The sequence below is a fragment of the Melospiza melodia genome, chromosome 1, assembly GCF_035770615.1.
Source record: "Melospiza melodia melodia isolate bMelMel2 chromosome 1, bMelMel2.pri, whole genome shotgun sequence".
NCBI classification, from domain to species: domain Eukaryota; kingdom Metazoa; phylum Chordata; class Aves; order Passeriformes; family Passerellidae; genus Melospiza; species Melospiza melodia.
Window position 1 is genome coordinate 110,837,085 of NC_086194.1, and position 27,185 is coordinate 110,864,269.

The window sequence follows — 27,185 nt, forward strand, 5'->3', positions numbered from 1 at the left end:
GATAAGAAGGTGAACAAAGAGGTCTTCTTCACAGGCAAGAACAAGAGGAGTCAGATACGCATGTGGCCTTTATCTCTTATCTTACCAGGGCTTTAACATGGAGAAGGTCAAATGTTCTTCAGCCAGATGTAACTTTCTTCCCCCTACAGGGCTCAGACTACATCATACTCTGAGGAAGAATCCCTCAGCAAGGTGGAAATGCTTTTCATGGAAGAAGCAAGGGGAAGGTGAAGATGACTGTCCGATTGGGAGCTACATGTGTGACTCTGGGAGGAGGCAGAACCACCTCAATCTCTCAACTGTCCCTTTGGTTGTTGCTTTATTGAAAAACAGAGTAAGTGAAGAGGATAATTTATGGGCAATTTTGCAGAAGACTACAAGTGCTACTCACACATCCCATATGACTGTTCCTGGGAATTTTTGCATAGTGAACTGTGACAGAGTAAACTGGGAAGAAATCTCTACAGGTTACTCCAGTTAGGCACAAATACTTGCAGAATTGCCTAGACTGAGAGAGACTGGAGGGAAAGGCTGGGGGATGAACCTCGACTACTTCAAGATCCAGCTTTTTCTAAGAGGAAGGAAAGCAGTTAAAAAAAAAAAAAAAAGACTGCATATTAATCATATTAATGAATGTCCAAGAAGAAATTTGCTGTAAGTGGCGTATGAACACCTTGTTAAACTAAGACCCCCAGAAGAGCAGAGTAAACTAAAAGAGTGGAAGCTACATACTGACTGCCCTCTTTTAACAGATTTGAAAATGTTTTCTGGATACTCCTAGTATTAGACAATATATTAGACTAATTTATGCCATGTAAATAACCTGGGAAGCATGGATATATTATACTTTCATCTAAAAGTAAAAAAAAAAAAATTTAACTGGGAGAGTACCTTTCTTATCTACGTGAAAACACAGCTCAGCATTGTTACCAATCAGCAAGGGAGTAGCAAATTACTGACTTTATCATTTGTGGCAGTTTGTGATAAATATATTTACAACGTGTTGTCCATAGCTCCTTATCAAGTTTCAGGCCACACCAATTGGTTATTACAGTGTACCCTCTATATGATAACTTCTTGAAAAGTTTGTTTCTGGTCATTTAGAGCATAATGTATTGCATGTGACAAAAACAATTCATGGCATAGTTTTCAATACTTCTCCCAAAGCTTCTGAAAATGTAATGCTCTGGATTCACTTCTGCAGCTGCCCAGAAGACAACCCAGGCAAAGCTATGAAGTCAAGTCTCATGATCCAAAGTGAATGACTCTTTCATCACCATAAATACCTACATAAGTTAGAAGAAATGAAAAACCATAAACTAGTTTGTACTATTCCCACAAAATATTTATCTAATTTTCTGGTAGTATAATTGATTAGACCAATTTTAAAAACTTTTTTAAGTATTCTGAGTTTATTGAGTGTGATTTACAGCTACTCCTGTCTGAAGACCTTTAATTATATGGAGCTGAAATACTTGGTTTAATAAAAAACCATTGTTTATGTCCAGCAAAAGAAAGCATAAAGATATTTAAAGGTTTTAATGGATTTCCTCAATGTAGTAATAAATCAAACACTAAAAAATATAAATATATTTGCAAACAGATAGCAAAAATTTGTGAAAAATGCATGACATTTTTCTCTTTAGAACAAACACAAAGGTTACAAACTCTGTTCATCTTTTACTGTGTCCATAATTATTTCCTGAACTCATCAGCTTTGTGCATTTAAAACTTTTATGAAATACAATTATTTTTACATGTTAATTTAAGAAACCTATCCATATATTTTTTCCATTAATTATTTTTTATACATTGAAGTAGAATAACTTTTTTTTCATTAAATCATTGTTCCCATGTTTTAGCAAGATTCTTGAATTTTCATTACTATTATGGAAGTGATGCTTAGATTTTTGTCATGATTTTTCTCAGTGATATTTATGAAAAATTGTTGACTATTTAGCATAATATAAAAATCCAGGAACTCTATAACCATATAATTTTCTTAAATTTATAACTTACTGGCATTTGAACAACTCTTGGCAGTCATTCCCTGAATTACTTCCCCATATTGTCTGGAATATTTCTGGGGACTGTGACAACTAACCACACATAGATTTTTTTTTTATATATATTTTGGGTTAAATTCAAACTTATTTATTCAATGATTAAACTGCTTTCTAGTTATTTTCTCTTTTCAAAAAAAAATCCACTATGCAATGGATTTTATTCTTCCTGTCAACCTATTTCTATTTAAACTAAATTATTTGAAGCTTATATTCACAAATAGATAAAATGTGGCAGACTATGATGTTATTAATATGCAGTTGAGATAATTATCCTATTAATGAATAGGAGAGCCATGAAATAATTATATAAGACAACCACACTGAATGAAAGAAATATTCTTTATTATGCTGCTGCTTTTTTCAGGAGTTGAGGGTGTCATTGGCTGGTATGCAAGGAAAACACATGGGGAAGTATCTAATTGAACAGCAACGAAAGATAGCAATTGCATAGCAACTTATTTTAGGTAACTTGAATTCCCTGAAACTAGCAGAAGCTTTTGACATTTCTCTACTTCTTTCTACCAGAAGCCTCAAAACAGAACCCGAAGCACTCTTTAGTTCAGGGAGATAATTTATTAAAGGGGGTATTTTTTTTCTTTCTACTTCTTCCACATTGCTTCCCCATTTTGAAGGGAGGACCATGGAATTTAAGAAAGGAAGGTGTGATGTTTTTTAATTAGTCTATGCTATTAACTGCGCTGCTGCACGCCGCACAGAATCCAGAAATTATGCATAAACTCATTACATAGGCATGCTATTTGCTGGAATGTTCTTCTTTTTCATTAGCTGAGACACAGATTTTAATTGTCATCTTTATGTTTCAGGAGCAATTAAGAGCCACTGAGATCAGAGACAAATTTTTTGAGAATTATAGGATATGCTGAGCTGGAAGGGACCCATCAGGATCATCCAGTCCAAGTCCTGGCCCTGCACAGAACATCCCAAGGGTCACACTATGTGCCTGAGAATATTCTCCAAATACTTCTTGAACTCTGTAAGGTTGATGCTTCTTCTCTGGGGAGCCTGTTCCAGTGCCCAGCCATCCTCTGGGTGAAGAACCTTTTCCTGATATCCAATCTAAACCTCCCCTGACACAGCTCCGTGCCATTCCCTTGGGTCCTGCCACTAGCCATGAGAGTGAAGATTGGTACCCACCCCTCCGCTTTCCCTCATGAGGATGTCGAAGACCACCGTGAGGTCTCCCCTCAATCCCCTCTTCTCCAGGCAGAACAGACTAAGGGACCTCAGGCCCTCATTCAGCTTCCCCTCAAGGCCCTTCACAATCTTCATTGCTCTCCTTTGGATACTCTCCAACAGCTTTATGTCCTTATATTGTGGCACTCAAAACTGCACACAATGTTCAAGGTGAGGCTGCTCCAGTGCAGAGCAGAGCAGGACAATTCCCTCCCTTGGCCTGGCTGGTGATGCTCTGCCTGATGCCCCCAGGACAGGGTTGGCCTTCCTGGCTGCCAGGGCACTGCTGACTCGCGCTCATCTTTCCCTCCACCAGGGCTTTCTGGTGCATATTTACATTACAGCTTAACTCAGAAAGTGGACAGTCATCTTGTGCACCTCACCATATTGTGTTTCAGAAGCTGAAGCTTAGATCAAGCATAATGAACTTCTCCAGACTTTTTTTTGTAGGGGAAGAAATGCACGGCTTCTAACTAAATTGTCTGACTTAGAAAGTTGTTGTTTTGAGCATTTTTAATATATATTATTTTAAATATATAATATATATATATATATAAAAATATAAATGATTAGTTGCCTCTATATTTAATTTTTTTTCAAATCAGAAAGTAGCATAAATCCAGGGGTGCAGCACTGGGCAATGGCCTGTCTAATCCAGCCCTGTTTGGTTAATTCATCCTACTGTATGTGCCCCTGGATATAGGAGTTATTGGTATACGATATACAGTGGATAAGCATCATTATAATGCTTCAGATTTTATTCTCAGTTTAATTTCTTGAGTTTATGTACCTGTCACTTGCCACTGCACAGAGGTACTCCTGGTTTTTGGACCTGGAGGTGAAGTTTGTCTTTTTGTGGACAATAAAGATCTGCAAGCTGCACAAAATAAGTTGTGTATTTTTAAATGATCCAGAAGGCTTTCAGACTCCATAGTGGAAAACTGTTTCTGCTGGGTTTATCCAGAAAATAAAACATATTTTTTCAAAACAGATTCCTATGCATCATCAAATTTCAAAGATGGAATACAGTTCTTTTAAATGAACATGTTTCCAAAGGTTGAATAAGGTAGATGAAAATTCAGCCTCTGCCCAGAAAATGTTCAGAATTCTCTTTCTCTCAGTAACCTTTCCCTTGTCCTCCAGGGATATCTTAGATTCAGCATAAAGTATTGATATTTTACAAAAGAGAAGTAAAAAGTCATAATCCTTAAAATTTCTATCAAAGATGTTGTGGAGAATAAGTCTCAGAATGCTAAAACGTAAGGTAAGGATTTTTTTTCTTAAATATAAATGGGGGCAAAAAATCATCAAGTTTACAAAAATGAAAAAAAAAAGGGAAAAGACATTTCTGTCACTCAAAAAAAAAAAAAAAAGGCAGCAATATAGTGGTGAGGTATTCTTTAAAGGAGCCACTTAACTTTCCTTAATTTGGTCAAGGTAGTGTTAAAAGTATCTCTTCAGACTTCCTGTAAAAGCAAGAATTGGTTTCAGTTATTTAAGTTGAAATACCTATACCACTTGCTTGGAATAGTAATGGAGGATGTCAAAGGGCATTCCTAAAGCTCAAACAAGCGTTAATAACACCTTCAATATTCTTGCACACAGATTTAAACTCTTCGTTTGAAATCTTTATGGAAGCCAGAAAACTTGGTCTTGGAACCATTCTTACTCAGACCCTGGAGGGTGAAGAGAAGATCATTACACATATTCCCAGTCTGCTGACTTAAGTGGAATGAAATTATGTAGTCTTTAAAGCGATAGAAGCACCATTTACAGTCAGGGCCCTGCAGCACTGTGACCTTCTCTCTCTAGGCTGTAGTTATTGGCAGTGCCAGTATGAGACCCACAGCTTAGACTCCACCTTCTCTCCTCATTACAAATGACCTTCTTTGTAGTCCTGGGCCCTCCATGTTTTTGACAGAGGTGCCACACTGCCAGCTGCACAGTGAAAGCAATAAAGAAGAATACACCACATTTGCAGAAGGTATATTTAAAAGTCACCCCTACATGTCAGTCAGAGTAAAGCAGACATTTCTTGTTCTGTGCCCAACCCATATACAACCTGAGCAGCTTACCCCAAAAGCTTCCAGTTTAAAATAGTAGGAAAATATTAAAAAGAAAGACTTAAGACTAGCAATTTATTTTCTTTAATGTTATTTTTAAAAATCCCTTTTTTTCTGTGAAAATACTCATTTTAGCTGCTGTTCATTCGTCAGCATCTCTGTTGTTTAAATATGGATGAAGCTCCTCTTTCCTCTTGTGAGTTAAATTTTAGATGCATAAACAGGACAATGAGAGAATTCTGTATTTTCCAAAGACTGGATACAAGGCTGCGTTTCTAGGGCTTTTAGTCTTGCACCTTTCTCTATCTGATGAAAAAATCAGACCTACCCCTAAGAAAACTCCTTAATCATCAAGATTTAGTGACTACCTTCGCATAGGCAAAATTTACTCATAATAGCCTAGTGATATCTACTAAATTAGAAGTCAGGCTTGGACTATTTTATTTTAATTTGGCTGGCATTTTATAATTGCTAGTGGCTTTGGGGTCCTTCTTTTTGTTTGTCAGCCAAAGACAAGGAAACCAAATTGCCTACAGTGTCAAGCAGGTAGGATTTGAGCTGGCATTAATGGGGGATGTAGATCTTTCCAACTTTCAAATTCAGTCTTGCACCAATGTTTTCAAATTTTAAAAACGTGACAACACTTTTGAAAAATTCTGCTTCCATTTCTAATTATATGGTTATGAAAGTGAGCTCTGCAAAATGTAAATTGACACAACACTGAATATTTTACAGCCAGATAGGTCCACTAGCTCTTTAAGAAATTACCCACACAATGGAGACTGAAGCAAGTACAATATATACAATATGAATTTCTTGGGTGTTTTCAAAAATTCTCAACTCATATTAAGCCTACTTAGGGTTTGAGAACTTTGGCATGAGATTCCTATCTCTTAATGTCATGCAGTGCGCAGTTTATAAGGTTTAAATTCTAGCTACCCTCAAACTAGCAATATGGTCTGTACCATAGCTTCTGTCCCCAGTAATGCTAACTTCTCACCAGTATACTTATACCTTAGAACAGCAATTTCCCATTACGATTTCTTATGTCCCAAAGAATGGTGTAGAATGGTGTTTTGGTATGAGCTAAGAAGAAATTTACAAGAAAAAATTCAGTTGAGTAAATCCAGTTTCCATTTGCTGAATATCTGCTCTGAGATGATCTTGAATCCAGTTACATCTGCCCTTGATGCACATCCTAAACAAGTGGTACTCATGAGTTCTTGTAGCCATTTGTATATATGTTTATATGATACCAGAAATCAGCAACCATTTCAACACTGTTTTGTAGTTGCAGCAGGGAATTAATTTTAAAATTATTTTTAAATTCTATTTAAAATAAGTTTGAGAGGTATAGTTTAAATAAAATAGGCCTGTTTTCATAGTTGAGTGCCTTTTTTGCCACTACACATAGGGAAATAACTGTGAAATTTCTTTTGATGTTAATTTGAAACTACTTAATGTCTTGTTATATTGTCCAGAGTTAAAAATTCAAATATTGTGCTAATATGTACCCCAAGATCTATACTTTCTGATTGTATTGAGGTTTTCTCTGCAGTAATTTCCTTTAAGAAAGCCTGGATCCTCTAACATGAGAGATGCTTTTAAAGGATTCATATAGGATGAGGGAATCTCAAATATTTAATGCCAGAAAGAGGGTCTTATTATAGCCAGAGCCTGGGGCTGTGTGTCTTATGTCTTAGAAAAAAATTCTTATGAAATTTCTCAGGTTTTTAAAAACAGTGCTCAGACTTGCAAGACAGGGCTAAGGAATCTAAACACCTTAATCATGAAATGCTACAGTTATCTGTAGAAGATGAGCTTGAAGGAGTGGGAGCACTTACTGTAGGAAATGTGGTTATATTTCATTTTCTGAAACCTCCAGATGTCCAGTTACTGGGGGTGGAGAGGAGGCCTGCTACAGTAATGCTGCACAAGGAAAGCAATGTGTTTGCTAAGCTGATCAATACCATGATTAACTTGGCTGAGTGAAAGACTGATCAATCTTGCTATTGATCAGCTTAGCAAACATATTAGTGTGTAGTATGGCTACACTGTGTCTGTTAGTGTTTAATCAGGACATACGTGCATCCAGGTATTCAAATAAATTTGCAACAGATGCATACTGTCTGTCCAGAACCCAAGCAGAGAGAAATTGATCACAGTCTCTTGCACAGAAGGCAGAAAACTGGCATTAGATTTATATGTTCAAAAAAGTACATTATTTAAATACAGAATGCAAAATAAATCTTCCCTTATCACATTTTACTGAGTCTCTATGACAGATCGCTGTATTTCTTAAAGGAATTCAGTTTCTATTTTGACTTTCTTTGAAAACATAACATTTTAGTTCAATAGACATACAAAATAATTCTCTAGTAATGCTCCTTGAACTCTAAAACATGCTGGATTTTTTTTTCCAGTGGTGATGTGTCCTTAAAAGTCATATTTTACAAACTGATGTAGCCTATGAATAAAAAAAAAAGAATTGGGTATGTATGAGCAAGGTAGTGTTATCCACTGGATTCAGATCTAATCCATCAGCTCTTGTTCAAGGTTAGATGTCTGTGACAATTCATTTTTTAAAGCAATTTGAACATTTGTTTGTTTGCTGATGTAAAAAAAAAAAAAAAAAAAAAGGTATTCCAAATGGTTTTTGCCTCAGAGCTAAATTTTAAAGACATTGTAGAACCTTTCATATATATTTCCATAACTGAAAGGATGTCTAGTTTTAAACACCATTGACCCTATTACGAGTCTTTTCTGTTGTCTGTCTCTGTCTTTCGGTTTGTCTGTCACTTTCTCTATAAATTCAATCCATATGGTACTTGTCTGGATCCAGTAAAATTAATTAAAGAGTGAATTTTTCTTTCAGTACCTTATTTATAGAGAACTTAAAGTAACGCAGAAAGTTGTCACATTTTCCCAACTCTCTGTTCTTTACTTCTTTTCAGCTGTGACCAAATATTATGTCCAAGACTATTTTTGGGAAGACATATACAGTCTTGCAGAGCAGTTCAGGCTTAGTTATGGCATTTCAAGTCACTCCTCCAAAAATCTGAGGGCAGGGTAGGATCCTTGGTTTTCTAACATGCCAGTTATTACAATTAGTAGCAACATTTGCATACTTACAAATATATTTTCAGCATATTTTTCACATACTGAAAATCTGAAGTAACTTCAATGATACTAATCCAGAACAATTACTGATTTCCATTTGCAAGTCCCAGAGTGAAGGTTTCTGGCAACAGGACAGCCATGGAATAGGAGTGCAGTACCTATAACGCCACAAGAACTCACAACAAAAGTGCAGGCACAATGAAAGATGATGATTACAAGATGTATTCAGGCTAGGTAGCAGACACAGGAGTCCAACATATTGCCTGCTAGTCAGTCTTTCTGGGCAAATGTATACCAACACTTGGCTAAAATCTAAAGCCTGACTCAGCTGTTTTCTGCAGGACTGTATGAAGTATAATCACCTTTACAGAGGACAGAAAAAGGGAAAGGCACAAGTGCCTCCTGTGGTTCACATTTTCTTGCTCTTATCAGATTGACCCATTGTGTATGAAAACAACATTATTGTCTTCAAAGGAGTCACTTCACATTTTTGCCACATCAGTATTTAAATATCTGTATTTAAATACAGACAGAGAGCATATCTATTATACCTCTTTCTATTATGGATATTTACTGATTCTCTTTACATGTTAGAAATACTTTTTTTTCTTATAATGATATTTATTGGTCTATAACCTGGAATTTCAGGACCTATTTGGAAGGTGTGGAAACATATCTTAAAGCCTTTCTTTTCAGTTCCACTGGTCCCTCATATGTGTTATTTGCATTTACATGTGTACTGAACAGCCCATCCACATTTCCATTATTTCTTTCCAGCTGGTACTTTATTTCAACTTCTTTAAAGTCAGAGTGTGGCAGACTTGCCATCCATCATTGTCTAAGAGCTCTTAATTTAGCTACGGAGAGTGCGAAAGCAGGTTAGAACGCTGTACTAAGTCACAAATATAGGATCAGACAAGCCTTTGCTAAGTCTCTCAGTAATTATTAGAGCTCTTTGAGACCTGCTGGCTTCAGTTTGAATGAGTTCAGGTGAAAATTACTGGTGCTTGGTTTGTACTTTTCAAGACCTCTAGCTTTCACATTGCATTCTGAATAAATGAGAAACCAAACCATTCAATTGAGGTGCTTTGAATGCCTGAAATAGTTTCATATTGTTGCACAACACTCCCATGTCTCTCTCAACCACAGAATAGATAAAAACCATTGACAGAAGCAGCAGAGGAAATTAAGAAATTGCTATGATTCTTAAAACCTCTATGTCCTCTAATGTTAAAAACCTTAAAACCTCCTGTTCCTCTAATGTCAGGAACAGGAAAAGAAGCCACCTGGTCATGAAGAGCTAACTTCCCTAAACAAGATCAGAGGAAAGATTGTATCAAAGTAGCACTGGAAGTTCAGCCACAGCAGCAGCAGTGTCCTGAAGACTTTAGTAAAAAATATTGTAAATATCCTGAAGAGATGATCTTGGGAAAACTTGCAAACACCCACTAAGAGACTTACTGTGATGCTTTTTGCCAGGAAGCGAAAGACAGTTTTTTGATCATAAATAACACAGGTTAAAGACATCCAATTCAGATTTGAATGCCTGTAGAATGTAATAGAAACCTCTCCTATCTCTCATCCTGATGCTGAGCCTTTGCTTATCTTACTTGCTAAAAGTGCCTGTGACAGCAGAAAGCCAAAGACAGTTGGCTTCATCAAGCATCTCCCAGATGTGTGAGAGTAATGTTAACATAGAGAACATTTTTCAGTTGTTTTTTACAATGCTTTGGTTTCTTTCCTGGTATAGCCTGAACCTTGCTAATTTTATTTTACTTAGAAGAAAATATAACATTTTTTGTCATATTCATGGACCATTTAAAATAAAATGGTTCTACATCAAATACACTACCAGATAAAGGTTGACTTGGACTGTGACACTTTTTCTCATCATATAACAGACATGAAGTCCAGTTCTTGAAAGGTATGTTTGCATGGATGGATAAAAACAGAACCAGCCTCAATCTGTCTGTTGCCAGCCTGGCCAGGCTAAAGTTCACCCTGATCCAGAACAGAGGCATTAGCACGGAGCAGTCTAAGCCATACGCCTCGTCTTTCAGCAGAGCATATTAGCTCAGATCCAGTGACTCATGAAAGCATCTGTAAGTCATACTCTGATAGATTCAGATGATTTTCTTCCATTAAGGCATTGAAGTGTTTGGGCCTTATTTAACTCCACCGTTGTCTATAATTTTTTATGACCTCTCTCTTCAAGGTGTTTTTTGGTTTTTTCCTTATTGAGGTCCAATTTGCCATTGACATGATCTGGCAAGAGACAATAGAATAGTAAGAACAGGTATTGAATTACATTGCTAAGCATCTTTACCAAGTAGAAAATGGGTGTCAAATGCTCACAAAAACAGTTATGGAGATTAATCCTAAATTTCATAATGAGTCATATTTTTACTTATCTACATACTTTTTTAAAACAGTAAAAATTATGTTGAAGACTGGTTTTATGGGAACACCGTAATATGAGTGAAGTCTCAGTGGCAGCCTTTAGCAATATTGATCTCCAGATGCTTTTTTGACCTTTTCTGAAAGTTTTTCCAGGTAACAATAAATTGAACATAATTAAAAGAAAACAATAGTATGAATATTATCGTCATCTTTCTAAGCTCCTTCAGTCTTTACCAGCTTACTCTACACCTGATGGTTAAAGCCTGATGTTTTGTGTATATGCTAACATGTGCACAAATAAATTGTAACCTTACTCTGCCCAGTATAATTTAAATAGAAAATAACTTTTGCATCTACTACTTCCTAAAATATTTATGTAGTTTTCTTTTTGCTTTCTATGGACAAATATTAGTACCCATAAGCTAGAACTCTTTTTTTTCAATGATCTGTCTGATATATTTTGTAGCACTTCTATTTCCTGATACAGAATCAGGCTTATTGTTCTTTCTCTTTCCTTAGTGCCCATAGTATAATGAAACAATGCTCTCATCATTCTCACAGTAGTGTCTGAAGTAAAACTTCATATGATTGTGAAAAAAGCCAAATAGCTATTTCTAGTCATATTTAAAGTTGTTTCTCATAGTTGTTGGTCCAATCTCCAGCCACAGAAAGCATTTCTATTTTTGTTTTCTACACATACCTTTCTCTTCCTTTTAAATAGAACACTTTTAAATGGCCATTCATTCATCAGCTTCATAGTCACCATTACACCTCATACACTTGATTCTGACTGAGTATGACTTCACCCAGTCTGAAGTGGTCCCAACACTGTAGTTCTCCTCCAGTACCATTCCTATTATGGCTTGGATAATTGCTTTGGTTCAAGTAGAGATATGACATACCAACATAAGGAATTCCCATCAGGTATAGAGAAACTGTGACATATTCTGAACCAGTCAGATACAATGAACCTTGAAAATCAAAATGCAATTTCCCCCTACTGTTGTGTAACCATTTGCTATTTGTCTGTCCAACTTCTCTTACTATAATTCCATGTTACAAATTAATGGATATTTAAGTATATTAGATAGCTGGAAAAAAGCTTCTGAGGTTCATCCATTAAGGGACAAGGATTAAACTCATACACAAATGTGAATATAAATTACATTATACTAAATTTATAATTTAGTATAAAACTGTTAAGTTTTCTTAATTCCAGCATATGGAGGATCTGGCACAGATGAGGCTGGCACAATGATATTTACAAGAATTTACAACAAGCTTGCATTTTATACAGTTCAACTCAATATGCACATGGCCAAAGCAAATTCTCCGTATGTGATACTGTCACAGAATTCAGTATTCACCCTATGACAACTTTCTACCCTTGCTATCTGCATTCCAGTCAAAAATTAGCATGTAGAGAGTGTACACTCTCGTTTCTTGTCTCTAAAGATTACGTCCTTGCCCTTTTTTGATAACTCATTAATTTAAAAAAAAAATTGTTTTTCTGATACAGTAATTTATTCTAATCCAAGTGCATCATCCTCACTATGCATAGAATAATATGACTTCTGAGTTCTGAGTACATGCCAACCAAACCAGACAGCTTCTTCCTAGACAATTTTTTTTTCTCCCATGTTAAATAACAAGACAAAATAGAAGACAAAATTAAGATTCATTGTAATTGTTCCACACTTTTCTCTCACTCTTTACTGCTCTAAAATATTGCCAGATACTATGCATTCACATGGTAAGCAACAATATCCAAATAAACACAGTCTAAACAAATGAAGAAAAAGAGAAAACACTCTTAAATTTGCTTCTGAAAAAGGTACAGAAGTGAAACCATGTAGTTGAGGTTCTTCAGAATGCCAATTATTGTGCCAAGTATAGAACTCAAATTTTCTAAAGTACCTGTTTTGTACCTTAAACTAAAAATTATCTGGGAGAAGAGAGGAGAATGGGGTATATTTTCATCTTTTGTTATTACAACTTCTTAACTCTGCTGGGTAAAATAACTCTTTTGGCATGCCACAGGCCTAATGAGATTTTCTGAGTAAAGCAATCTGACATACACATTGATAAAATCTTCTGAGAAATCCTATTGAACTCATCCATGTGACTATTCAAATTTTCTCCTCTAAAATTTGAGATTATGAGGTCATCCCATTAGAAAAATGGTTTATCAGAACAAATATAAATAAAAGTCTGTTTGGTTAAGTGGTTGATTTTCTACATTTTGCAAGTAAAAATGTCTTGGACACTGAGCATATGAATGTGAGACAGAGAGTGGCACACGGTGTGGTCCATATGCTCAGCTGTGCTTATACTCTGAACTGGATGCAGAAATCTTTAAAAAGCAGCCTGGCTTGGATGATACCCATAACCATGGATGATAGCTAGATTGTCAGAATTACACGGGTATGGCCATTTCTACCTGATGTGGTAAGAGATTCTCCAATAGGATATTTGCTTGGAGGGAATAATGGGTAGCAGGTAAGCAAGGCATCTAGGAGCTTGGTTTGATTGTTTTCTAAGAGTTTTGGGTGATGCAACAGTTGATAAGAAGATAAAATTTCCATAAAGCTTAGAAATAATTTGTAAGCATTCTTTTTTCATGTAACTGAATTCTGAAATACTGCGCAGATTTTAACAGATGAACATCAGAATGTGCAAAAAGTGACAGGAATGTGCATTTCATCAGAACTGTGGAAATGCAGCTTGTTACATGGTTCGCAGTTCCGGTTTTCTGTTTTTTCCCCTGCTACTTTCTTGTACTTTGTACACACTTAATAGAACTTTTTTGCTGCCTTAAGCAATCCAGCTGAAAATGCCATGGTTTGAATCCTGAAGACAAAACCCAAGAGTTTCTGTTTTCACAGAAAAGCTAACAACACCAGGACCAAATCTCACAGTGAAGGACTGTTAACTCTCCTTGGACCAGCCATATAGGCAGAACCAAGCCACTACATCTTTTTAACTTTGCTTTGGCTCCTTCATCATCACGTTACAGGGTGAGTAATGAACTTCTCTGTGTCTATAGGCATCCATCGTGAAACGATACCATCTTGCTTTAGACATGAGATCTCCCTCATGAAGAAAAATGATCCCAACTAACCACTTACACTGAACCTGTTACAGTCACTGTCTCCATGTAGTAGTATAAAGCTCCATTTATCTGGGCACATGTGTAATATACTTGTCAGATGGGGCTCTTTTTCTTTAAAGTCATTATCAGTAACTTGTAAACTGACCAAGTTTCTCTTCCTCACTGTTGTTTTCCTTTCTGCCCACCACTGAACATCAGCATTGCCAACAAATTTCTGACTTGACATTGTAGTAGTTGACAAATCAACTACCAAATTATTTGAAAATGCTACCGGGCACAGCCAAATTAAGACACATAAAAAGAGTTCAAGTAGAACTAATTTCAAGTTGAAATTAGTGAACCCAGCATATAATTCTGTAAATACATATATTTTTGCACATGTGTCTGTGGGTGTGTGCATCTCTATATATAAGCATTCACATATAAATAAATCCATATGTATGTTTAGATGCACACACACAAAAACAATAATACGCAGCCAGAAGTTAACAGAAATAACAAGTCAGGGATATATAATTTTAACCTGAAGTTAACACTTTCTGTATGGGACAGAGAAGAAATGCTTACATTGATCACAAGGAGTCATACCTACAGTCATTATATGGCTTTTAGTAGTAGACATTGTACTGGGCTTGATCAAGCACCTGGACAGAGATGTGTGGATCCAAGTTCAAAGTCATGCACATGCTAACTCCGTGCCTACCAGTTACCTGAGGGTTATTAATCACAATAATGAGAACTAGTGTGTATGTGGAGAGGGATTGCTTGTGTCTCAGTGGGTGGAATCATGACAGAGCTGTCAGGAGATCCATAGTATGAGTGCAGGGCTGTTTCAGGCAAATAGTTCATATCACTGCTTTAAACTGATCATGAAAGTCACTGCACATAACAGAGAATGAAGTGCTTAAACAGTGGCACTAGAAACTTCAGGGATTTGCTTAAAATTCAGTCAGTGTGCATATTCCTAACAATCCAGCACATGTCTTTAAATTTCAATGCACATCTGTGGGTGAATGCATGTTTTTTAAAGCTCTGCTTCCCATTGTCCTAAGGTTCTCCACAAATGGTATTAATGTTAATGAGATCTCTATAGTCCTACAAAAGAGGTCATTGAGCATTACGCTTCATGCAGCCATATCATTGGGTTTCAGGTTGTGCAGCGGTACGCCCTAAGAGATTGCCATTGTAGAAAGAGAATTGACTGAAACACAAAAGATCTGGAATTTAGTTGAAATCAAATTTCAAATAGTTCACATTATTATCCAACACTCTCACAAGTTAGTTTTCTGGGACAATATTTTTTTTAATCCTTCCCTTTTTGAGATGAATCAATTCTCCAGATCTCTGTGAAACTGCTCCAGTCCAGACTATTGCTCATTTCTCCATATTATGGAGCACATTTCACTGTGCAATGGTAATGAAAGACAGTTCAAGACAGCTCTTCTTTTCTGAAACAGGAGTTCAAGGAAACTGAGGAGCCTCCCCAGATATTTCTGAAATCAACATCTGGATATCAGCACAACGATAGGGGGCATTTCCAGGGTGTGGACAAAGTCATCCATGTATCAAAGTACTGAAAATATTTGTAGACAACATTGTGTTAATATAGCTGGGTGAGGGGAGAGGGAAGAAAAAATGTTTATTTACTCTTTTTTTTAATAGTCATCCTGAAATGTGTACCACCTAAGAGCAGACAAAACCATATGTCAGTAAAGATATCTACTGGGAATTATTAGAGCTTCAGACAAGATGCATTATGGAGAAGGCAGTGGGAAATGGGGAAATGAGTCAGGTTTTCCTTTACAAGCACACCGTTAGAATGGTGAAAGTAAAGTGGAAGAAGAGAATATTCTTCAAATTCAAACTCTAAAATAAAATTGGGGATATGGGAAGAAAATATGAATACAGTTTATATAGTGGCAACAGTAAATAATGTCTTATGTTCTTCCTAGACTCCCAGGAACAGCTGCTAGCAGAACCTTCTGCATTTCATAAATTTCTGCTGGTTAGCTTAGCAACCCTACATAAAAGGTTCACACCAGCATCAAGTTCCTGAGCTGCCACATTTTATTTTGTTTGTATTTAAAAACGACTTTTAAGTCTCTAACTTCGCTTTTAGAGGGTAATTTTTTTTCTAATTACTTATCTATTCTTTCATTCTGGATCTTTCTCTTTTTTTGTTTTTCTCCTCTCAGGCTGTATACCATCTTTAGGTACCACCATTAGCACCGCAATACATTCATATACTCATCATGACGGTAAAAAGTGCAGTTCCTAATTTTTTTTTGCTTGTGAGCATACCCAAGCCATTATGTTTTCCTGCCTGCTATTTTCCCAAAGTCCTTCCTCCTCCCATTGCCTGCCCAGCAATCAGCACATTTTGGCAGCATGGAAATAAAAGAAAAGCCCCGATAACGCCTGAGCAGCTGAAGGCCTCCCATGAATAAAGCACTTAAGAGGAGACTGTATAATTAAGTGGAGAGCTGCACTGCAGCCTGCCCTTGCAGAGAGGTGGTTATTAAGAGGAGGGAAGCCCACGATCATTACCCAGCAAAGAGCATGATGACTGGCTGCTCGGTGTCAGGCCTCCGGTGGCTGGCTTTGTCACCGGCGCGGAAAGGAGAGTTCACTTTCTGTCAAAACTGGCTTTGCCAAATGTTATCATTTTAAATGCCGTGAAAGAGAGGGAGCTGGGCCTAGGGGTATACACAGCCCCATATGCTGGTGACAGTGATACAAGTGTAATTCTAGACTATTAGAGTGACACATAAGATCATTTCTGCCCCAGAACATGAGACAGCTGAGGGGATTATTCAGGACAGGCTGTCACGCAATAAAATTTTCAGAAATCTGTTAACCCCAGCTCAGACCCAGTGAATATTTTATTGCTTAACACTGAGAAAAAGTATATTTATTAACTATAGAAAGATATAGCCGAGAGCCTGGGCAGATGAAAGGTTACAGAAAAACGAACTCACTTGATATCCTGCTGTAAAAAGTAGCAGCGTGATCATGGAGCTAAGGAGAAGAAAAAATACCCTCACTGATCTGCATTTGCATCCAAGGTAGAAATCACAAATAAAAGACATGACAGTGAAATTAAAGAGAAGGATTCTATATCCTCCCACTGCATACAATGGTAGCTATAGCACATGGAGAATACTATATGTAAACCGTAAACTGATGTTCAAAATTTCTTGAAGCCGATTAGGCTCAGGGACACCTCAGCAAGATAGCATTCCAAATGGAATGTGCATAAATTGGGGGCTTAAACCATATTGCTTTCTGTTAGCTCAACTATACTCTTTCAGAAGAAAACACTGACTTTTTTTCCAGAAATGTAGTAATATTTTGTTATACTGAAATAACAACATTTTCTCTCTTGCAAGGAGTGTATATTAGCCAAGTCCTGATTAAAATTCATAGAAAGCACCACAAAGAATACACAAGAAGCCTGAATATCAGGTTATTATTCAACCACTATAAAATGTTTGCATCACCTCTCTGCTAGTTATTTAAAGATATAAGCATACATGTGCCCAATTAAACCTACTCTTTCAGGCTCTTTTTTTTTCATGTGATATATAAGGATTTTTCACTGAAACTGCAGTTGTGTTCATAATCTGAAGTGTCTGTCCAACATTTAAATGTGCCTCGCTAGAAGGTTAGTAGCAGAAGCAATTGCTAAGGAACTTTATTTTCAATTAAAAGAGTAAAATATACAGTAAGTAATGATCATGATGCAGATATTAGTACGTCAACTGATTCTTTCTGAATTAAATGGTATGACTATGCTTTGATACAAGATTTCAGAGATTATTTAGGAAAAGCCATTACTGCATATATATTAATATTCATATTAAAACCATTCCAAAGTTAGTCTACACAGTTTAATGTAAGTGTATATGATTACAAGAGACAGCATTTGCTCAACAATGTCACAAAGGTCAGTAGAAAAAAAAAATAATATGATATGCTTTTTGAAAACTCTCAACATCTGAACAGTGTGTCCAGGGTGTAAGAGGAGCCCAGGGGGGTGCACTTGGAGAACAAAAAGCAACCCTTCTGCTAATTGACTGAAAAATTAGCCAGGTCCCCCTGTGGGGAGCACACAAGACAGCAGCAGATGGAGACAGCTCGGACACCGTGGCAAAAAAAGCTCCTCAAAACCTGCTGTGAATCTGCCTGCAATTATGGGTCACAACACTTTTCTTGTTTAACAGAACACAAGCAAGACAAACAGAGGACGTGAAAGCTGGGAAGGTCATAAACTGATTGTAAATCTATTATTTTAGGCGAGATCCTTGAGTACTGAAGATTCTTGAAGTGTTCTGTGTTGTTTAATGAGCTAAGTTAAACAGCTTCTTGCCAATGGTGCTATGAAAGGCTGCTTTGTGAGCAATCTGAAATAATTTGTTTATTATCTGACTCACTTTCCACTTGTTTTGGTTTTTTTGGGTTTTTTTTTGGGTTTTCTGTCTTTGTTTTTTTTAGAGCATAACTTCTTCCATCCCCAAAATTATGGTTAGTGTACTGGTGACTCTGGTTAAATATATTTGATAGATTTCTGAAAGATAGAGCACCAATCCAACATCAAAGAGGGACTTTTGTCAGCCTGTGGGAAACAGATGTATAAATGTTTACTTTTTATATCTGAGTCCTTCCTGATATCTGAGCCCTGTCATTCCCATCTTAGCTTTATTAGGCTTTCTTTTAATTATAATATTCTCTAGTTATCATTTCAGTGATTCAATTCTAGATATAAAAAAAACCATAAGTATAAAAATGAACTTAATCGCTCTCACACCAAAACTTCTGAGATTATTATTTTGGTCTGAAATACCAAAAATTTACTTTTGGTAGAGCTGTAAAGACCACTTTCCAAAGTAATTGAAATGAGATACATTTATTTGTATATTTTCATTCAAAGACATTTTATTTTCTTGATGCATCCTAAAGAATAAGTCCTATACTTGTTTCTTATTTTATAAGGAGCATTATCATTATGCTCCAAAAAGAAAAAATATGGATGAGAGAGGATTGTAGGGGATAAACCAACCATTCATAAAATCTAAACAGGAATACATTCATAGTTGATCATTATGAATAATCGATGCAAAATAAATACAATAATGAATATGATAATGAATAAGCCAGTGTAAATATCTGGCTTAAAGTGAATAAGCAAAATACTTCCTGTTATTTCACACTGTTTTCTTTCAGTTCCCTTGTATGATGCTGTCATCTAAATTAATATGCAGTTTTGTTACCAATGTCTATTTTTTTTTAATTCCATCACCTTCCACAATAGACTTTCTCTATTGAAATTAGTAGATTTAGTCAAGAAAAGTGAATCCTTCTGTTGCAGAAGAACTTAGTTCCACCTGCTTTTCCAATGTATAGACCCCATTATTTTACGTCAGTTTCCAGGATCAAAGCCAGAGGACCTGATTCTGTAGCTGCACAAGGGTGGTTCCACATCACTCAGAAGTCATTCCTGCTGGTTACTTGTGTGGATAAACACAGGAACATATAAAAATGCAGGGGTAGAACTTCACAGAGCTTAGAAAGGGACCCTTTATCTGAAAGTAGTTTCCCTTCCTGGTTTCACACATGGGTTAACTCTCTAGGACACTGTAACATATATTGCTTTATCTACAAGGAGTACATAATAACAACTATTTTCCATTTCCCAGGCTTTTTGGATCACCTCTTCAAAAGCACAGTATGCTTATTTGCACTTCTTGCTTCAGCTTTTCATTCTACACTGTTGAAATTGATGGCCTCATTCCAGGAAACCCAAGTGCGTGGCAGCGACATTGGCAAGCACAGAGCAGTGGAATTATTCTGACCAAAAGAGATTTTGCTCAGAACCACAGTTATTCATATGCTTGCAGTAAAATTAATTCATTTGTTTTCCACATATCTCATGCACAGGTGGTTTGTTTTGTACTTATTAAGTAGCAAAAATTTTTAACCAGTTGCCTACAGACTCTGAAAAGAGGAAAAGCACATGCTGTGGTTTATGTTGTGTCTGGACAAATGCTTAATAGGGGATTTTTTTCCCACAAATTTTGAAAATGTAGCTCTACTTATTAAAATTATATACTGATAATGCTAGAAAAGCATGTTCTTTATTAAGATGAAAAATATTAAGAGTTTGTATGATAATTATTTTTTGTCCTTTGAGCTGTATATCCAATCATCACTTACTGCAATACAAAGCTTTTCCAGTTTAAAGGTAGTCTACCTAAAGCTTTATGAGTATTTTCTTTAACATACAGTAGAAACTGCATTGCCTACCTCACATCATACAGTCTGTCTCTGAGAGATGAGGGCCATTGCAACTTTTCCATTTTTATTCTGTATGAGCACCAGGAACTACAGCAAGCCCTGGAATAAAATGTAAGTCCACACTACTAGGTTGCATTTGGAAGAAAAAGCTTTCATGATACAAGTGGCCCAATGTACTTTTGTTCTTAATGTCTGTCAAACCAAAATGCCTTTTGAATGCTCAAGCCCTAATTTGGGAGTGACTGTATCTATTTCCCAGCTCTGATTCAGACTTCAATGGCAAGTACTCTAGTTGTTCAAGTTATCCATCTGTAAAATGGGGACAAGATATAAGGCTGGTTAAGAGGGTTACAAAAATAAAAATCAGCAGTGTTTTATCCTATGAATTGTTATATGTACTATGATTAACAGAAAAAAAAACCCGACCCTAGACTGCAAGTGATACTTGGTCCTTTCACCCATGAAATACATAACATAATGTTCAATACAGGCATTGGTAGCTTTCTCTCTGGTGTGGCCATGGCACTCAAGGTGACACTAAGCCTTGTACAGGTGTGGAGGACTAAGATTGTATCCTCTCCATTGACTGATAGTTGTCCAAAAGCAGTGGATATAAGAGGAGAACTGCAAATGTGCAGTTTTACATCTCTGAGTCACATGGTGCTCATGGAAATCTCAGATTGCAAACCCGTAGCAATTAAATTTTTGAATTTGTTAAATTTTTTTGTTTTTTCTTCCAGAACACTCATTCTGCACTTATTATAAGATGGCATTCACCTATGCACAGAGATTAATATTTTATTTTAAGTATTTGTAGATGGCAAGATTAATACAGAAGTGGTTTGCTTGATTTGTGTTGTTCCTAAACTACAGCATGCTTTCCTATTGTGCATCTAATCTAAACTGGTGATAATCTAGTTTATATTTAAAAAATCAAATTATTCAACTTTTCTCCTTCGCATTAAATCGTCAGTGTGCTAGCCTGGGGACACTGAGGCTTTCAGTGAAATTTCTGATAAATACTACCAAACTGCTCCTCAGTCTTAGAGAGAAAAAGAACAAAAAACCACAAAACCCCACAAAAACAAACCAAACCAAAGAGGAGCGACTATTGAAAACACAACAAAAGTGAACCCAAAATCTACAAGTAAAACTTCTGAATACAGTGCCACAGGCCTTCAAATAACAGCTTGGGGAAATAAAACAGAAGGCTGTCTCTGCCCTTCTTTTGTGAATGGGAGGTGGCAGTGCAATTTAGACAGCAAGTGATGAGGTTGTGAAATTAATACAGAATCACTCTTCAGCATGATAGCTTCTCTTTCTAAATAACATTTCCCTTTTGTTTTTCTATCTATAAAGCATGCGCATGGGCTACGTGAAATCACTGAACCAAGTTGTAAATGAGAAAATTCATGAAAGAGAAGTAGTGTCAGTTTACAGAACGCAAAGAAAACCAAAAAGAATCAGTGCACTGCAATGTCTGCACTGCCGTGAAGCGCAGTCACTGCCGTGTCCTGCTGCATCATGCAGTCAGTGCTGCATTATGGCAAGGAAAGGAGCAGCATTACTGGGTAGTCATATCATCAGTACAACAAACCAGACCATGCAGTTGCTGGGATTCTGTCGTTTTCATGCTACTCTGCACAACTACAGCTGTCCAGGCTTTACCATCCAAGCTCTATGGTAGAAGCAGTAGCTTGCCACATTTTCAATGGTCACTCTTTCCTTACACAGTGAACACAGCTTGTGTTCCTTTGTTAGGCTCTTCTATTCAACCAGCAGTGATCTACCAGCTAAGGCACACTGTGCTTCACAACTTCTGCTGCAAACCTCACTTTGTGATATAGCCTGTAAAGCAAAGCCTGCTGTGCTTTGCTGTGGAAGGTATTGTCACGTTGTGTCATGCCACCCCTACTTTGCTGTGAAGCCTGTGCTCCTGGGCAGCACAGGTAATGGGACACTATGGCCACAGTATCTGCTGTGCACTACATGCACGTGCACACAATATAAATCATTTGTAGAACAAAAAGAGCATGAAATGGTATGAATGAAAGTGTTCTGCTTCTTTTATCCAGAAAGCAGGTCTTACCCAAAACTAAGTCACAAGAAGTATCAAGAAAAATTATTTGAAAGAGATATTGTTCTGGAGAATGTTTTAACTTTAATGTTCCCCTTTTTTCAGGCTCAAAATGTGTTTAAGATCAATTGTAAGGTAAGTTCTGAAAGAGGGTATTTTGAGATTGTAGAATTTTCATTATAACTGCAAAAAATTTTACAGACACTACTTCACAAGATTCTGTCTTCAAGTACCAGTTCATTTTTAGAACTTTTTATTCTGATATTTGTATTCTTTTAAAATGTAAAAAGGAGCTTTATGTCTTCTCTAAATCCGTCTGATTCATCAGATTAGTCTTACCTCTTCCTAGTCTTACCAAAAATGGAGAAAAGACAATTAGGATTTTCTATGGAATACTAATGGCTGATCCCAACACAGACAGTAAGAATAAAATCATGATGAGGATGGTGTTTATGATGCAGAGTGTTTTAGCCTTTTCTCAGGCATTTTGTCTCCTATGTGCTTACCGAATGCTTTTAGACTTTTAGTTGAAAAAAAGTGTTCAACTTTGATGAAAATACATGCCTACCATTAAACTGGCAAGAAGATTAAGAATTAACTTCAAGACTTTCAAGGACTGTTCTTTGAGATGAACGACATGCCATGAGTTGGAAAAGTCCTGCCCACTTGTGCAGATCTAAGATGTCTGTGTGAATGAGGAGAGATGCCACCACTACGCAGCTTTCTGGGATGTGTGTCAGTCTTCCCTCCTCTCTTGGCATTCCCCTTTACCAGCAGCTTCTTGGCTTCATGGCCCTGTCACCGGGATCTGGATGTGGCATTACAGCACTCACTCTATCGGCAATCAGTTTGCTGTAACAGCTTCACCCAGCACAGACTGACTAGAAGAGGTAGTCTCATTCAGCCACACATCAAAACTGTTAATTATTCACTCTCCACTAGCACAGTGGATTTCTCTCAAGGCTTGTGTGAAGTATGAATTAAATTCATAGCAGCTCTTGTTTGATAACCTTTCTAAAAACCTCCTCAGACTTCCTGGACTACCTCCTATTAAAATGACCACCTTGGGAATAAATAAAATACAGTCAATTTTTTTATTAAAGACATTTCTCCAGACGGCTTTTCTTCTCTGATTATTAAAAAAAAAAGTGAATTAATAACTGACATATGAAGACAGATTATTTGCAATTGGATTGATATATGATATAAGGATTTAAGTATGTCTCCAGGGCAACTGCTCTTTGCCTGGGGATTCTTACTGTGCCTCCATAAGGGCAGCACCACAAAGTCTTTTTAGTAGCCTTATTTTCAGCAGAATTAACAGAAGTTCAGGGCTTAAATGCTTGTGTAGATTTCTGATGTGCTGTTTATATACAAAGCATAACAATAATAACTAAGTTATGTTCAGAACTATTATAGACTGAAATTCTAGCAGTGCCCAAAGACCAGGGTCCACATCAAAAACAGAGTTAAATCCTCTTATTTCAGATACACACACACATTTGTTGCTTGTGAAGAAACACTGCCATACCACTAATCATCACAACAGAGCTTAATAATGTTTTGACACAGAATACTGTAGGAGTCAGTCACTGAGTCCCAACAAAATTGTCAGTCTAGAGAATTTTGTTGCATTAGTGACAAGCAAATTACAGGAGACCCCGTCAATTAGAGAAAAAGTTCCTTTATCCAAATTAAAATGAAAGCCAAGGGGGAGAAAATCAAAATGAACTAACAACAAATAAAAAGAAAACCAAAGCCCACAACAGAAAACCTGCAGCTGTGAAAACATCATTAAAAGCAAAATTTAAAAAGTCGTAAATCTTTTCAAATATGGATAGTCATTTTCAAATACTTTAGGTCAAAATGTTTTCATATAGTCAAAGATTCTTGTAGATTCTAGCTTCTAGTAGGCCACACTTTATTGAACAAACCTTAGTAACTGCTAATACAAATATGTGAGAAATAGTGTATTTGTGTGTGTATATATACATATGCTGATCAGTACCTTGGTGTCTTGTCCCACCAAAAATCAGGCATTTCTAATCCACAAAATAATGGAAATATGTAGCTGAGACTGCCATCCTTATCTCTTTCCATTGCACTTATTGTAGCCCATGTGGCATGTAACATCAATCTCAAACTTCTGTAATGTCGAATACAAGAGTATGATCTAAGCCTGAAGTGAAAGCATTAGCTGATGCTCTTACTTTGGATTATTTTCCTTACTTTAAATCCTGTGGATTTAGTGCATAGGGTTTGGGCTTTTTTTCCCCTGTATGCTCATGTCCAGTGTGTGAATAAACATCAAACTTACTATTGCAACATCAAGTAAATAAGCAAAATACACAAAAGCCAAAGTACTAGAAAAGTTTTAATAAAACTACTTTGTACATTTGGGGCACACCCTGACCTTGAATTTCTGACTGTCTAGCAGTTTTCCTCACTGGGGGTAAGTTTCATGTTGGCCATGTATTGATACATAGAAAGAAAAATAAATCGAGTTTTGATGTTCTGAGCACTCAAATCCTCCAGGAACTAACTTCTTTCTGAAAGAAAACTGTATCATTTGGGAACCCCTGTAAGACTTCAAAATTCATGTTATTTTACCAGTGTGCAGCACTGCATCTTTATATATACTGTAAAGTTAGCATAAGTTTGACCTGTGTCTCTGAACCAAACCTGCCTATCATAAGAATTGCCCAGGCTGTGGTGCTCACTGGAGGCAGAAAACTCAAGCCCATTCACAACCTTAGCACGTCCCAGCTCAATCAGTTAGGCTGTGATGACAGAGTAGAAGCATTTCCAAGAATATCATGCTTGGCATAATTCCAAGAATATCAAGCTTGGCATATGACCAGTTCACTGCAACAGAAGACATTTCTGTAAACTTGGTGACCATTACTGAAAGAGCTGTACGTGATCTTTAAAGGAACCATTAGCATATTTCCTACACTCAAGCATAGGTTTTCTTCAGCATAGTATGAATAATATGAGATCAAACGACCAGTAAATCAGGAATGTGGATGAAATGTTTTCATTTGAAGAGAAAAAGAAACAGCAAATTTTCATGTTACCAATAGTTTTTCAACCTACTGACCTATCAAGAAGCACAAAAAAGTCAAGAGTCTACTATGTTTGTTTCCTCCAGGAGTTTTCAGTGGTGAAAATGGAAAAAAAAATTTCAAGGATCCAGGACACTACAACAAATAACCAAATGAAGATGAGCCCCCAGTATCAGATTTGCAGACAGGGCCAGTTAGGATGACTTCATGCTATAGATACAGGGAGTACTGAACAAAAGCAGAGGAGAATTTTCTGTGACTTTTTTTCCTGTTATGTATTGTTGTCATGGCTTAGAAATGGAATTCCCCAGCTTAGTACTCCCGCTAAAATGAAAACCATGAGCCATTCCCCTCCCATTCTGGTGAGAGAGGAGGGTGATCAGGTAGACCTCATAGGCTGAGATAAAAATAATTTATTGGAAATGGCAATGAAAGATCAACAGTAACAGAAACAATATTAATATGCAAAAGCATACCAAAAAAGGGTGATTTACATTCCAAATGCTCACAAAGGGCCCCTGTGCAGCAATGAACAAAAGCAGACACATTTACCTCTCCTGACACACTTTCCCACTGAGGCCACATCCTTCCTCCTGGAGAGTCCCTTACTTCTACCCCTGGTGATGATTTTATTGGATAACAACCTAGACAAGCCCACCCAGCTCCAGGCTCCACCCCCTCATGGGAAAAAAAAAAAAAAAAAAAAAAAGGAAAAAAAAAAATACACCTCTATCCTGGCCAAAACCAAGATAATTTTATAGAGTAATATTACAAACTGATGTACAGCTTCTTTCTGTAATGGGACCTGTTATAGCTGTCCCAGTGAAAGAAGAAAAGGCAAAAGAGGAGATGATGTTTGCACTTATGGAAAAGCCTTTTTCACTGTGGGGGTGATCAACTACTAGCGTGATTTGCCCGGGGAGGTTGTACAGTCTCCATTCTTGGAGATATTCAAAGACCATCTGGATGTGGTCCTGGGGAGCTAGGTGAGCAGGGAATTTAGACCAGATGACTTCCAGAGGCCACTTCCAACCTCAACCATGCTGTAATTCTGTGACAGAGTGCCAAAAAACAAAAGGGACACTGAAATAATGGAAGATGTTTCAGTAAAAGGCTTGGAAGTCTCAGTCAAAAATTATTTGAGAGATGGCTTGATTAGATTATTTTATGTTCATGAAGTAGAAAGGAAATAATTTTTTGAGCTTAATTGGTACAAGAATCAATTGCTCGCCACTGGAATCAGGCAAATTCTGTGTGAGAGAAAGAGTTAATACTAAGTATTAAAGTAGGCCTGGAGGAAGAGTGTTGTGGCACTCTTGAGATCTTTTAACTCAAAGGTAGATGCCTTGCTGTAGCTTGAGTATTAGGAAAGAACAGATATCAAAGAATGTGCTCAGAACTTAGATAACTTGAAAGGATGAGTCTTCAGGAGTCTGATAAATCTAGAGAATCTGAAGCTCCATTCTGTGAATCTCTAGCAACGTGGTGCCTTTCTATAGAAGGCAAAGTGAACTAGAAAAGGAAAGGCATGAGATGGACATAATTAGCTAAAAAAGAAGTTTGATTAAATTGAAACAGTTGTTAAAGATTAGTTTTGTTGTTGTTGTTGTTGCTGTGCATATTGTTCCCACTCTACCCATGAGCAGAGGAGTCCAGAAGCCAAGTCCAGAGTCCACCATTCATGTTCCTTTCCCCCTTCTGACAGGATTCTGCCCAAGGCTTTCAGACGTGAGTCCAAGTTAGTCTTCAAAACCTTTTGCTTAGTCATTAAATAAACATCAAATAAAAACAGTG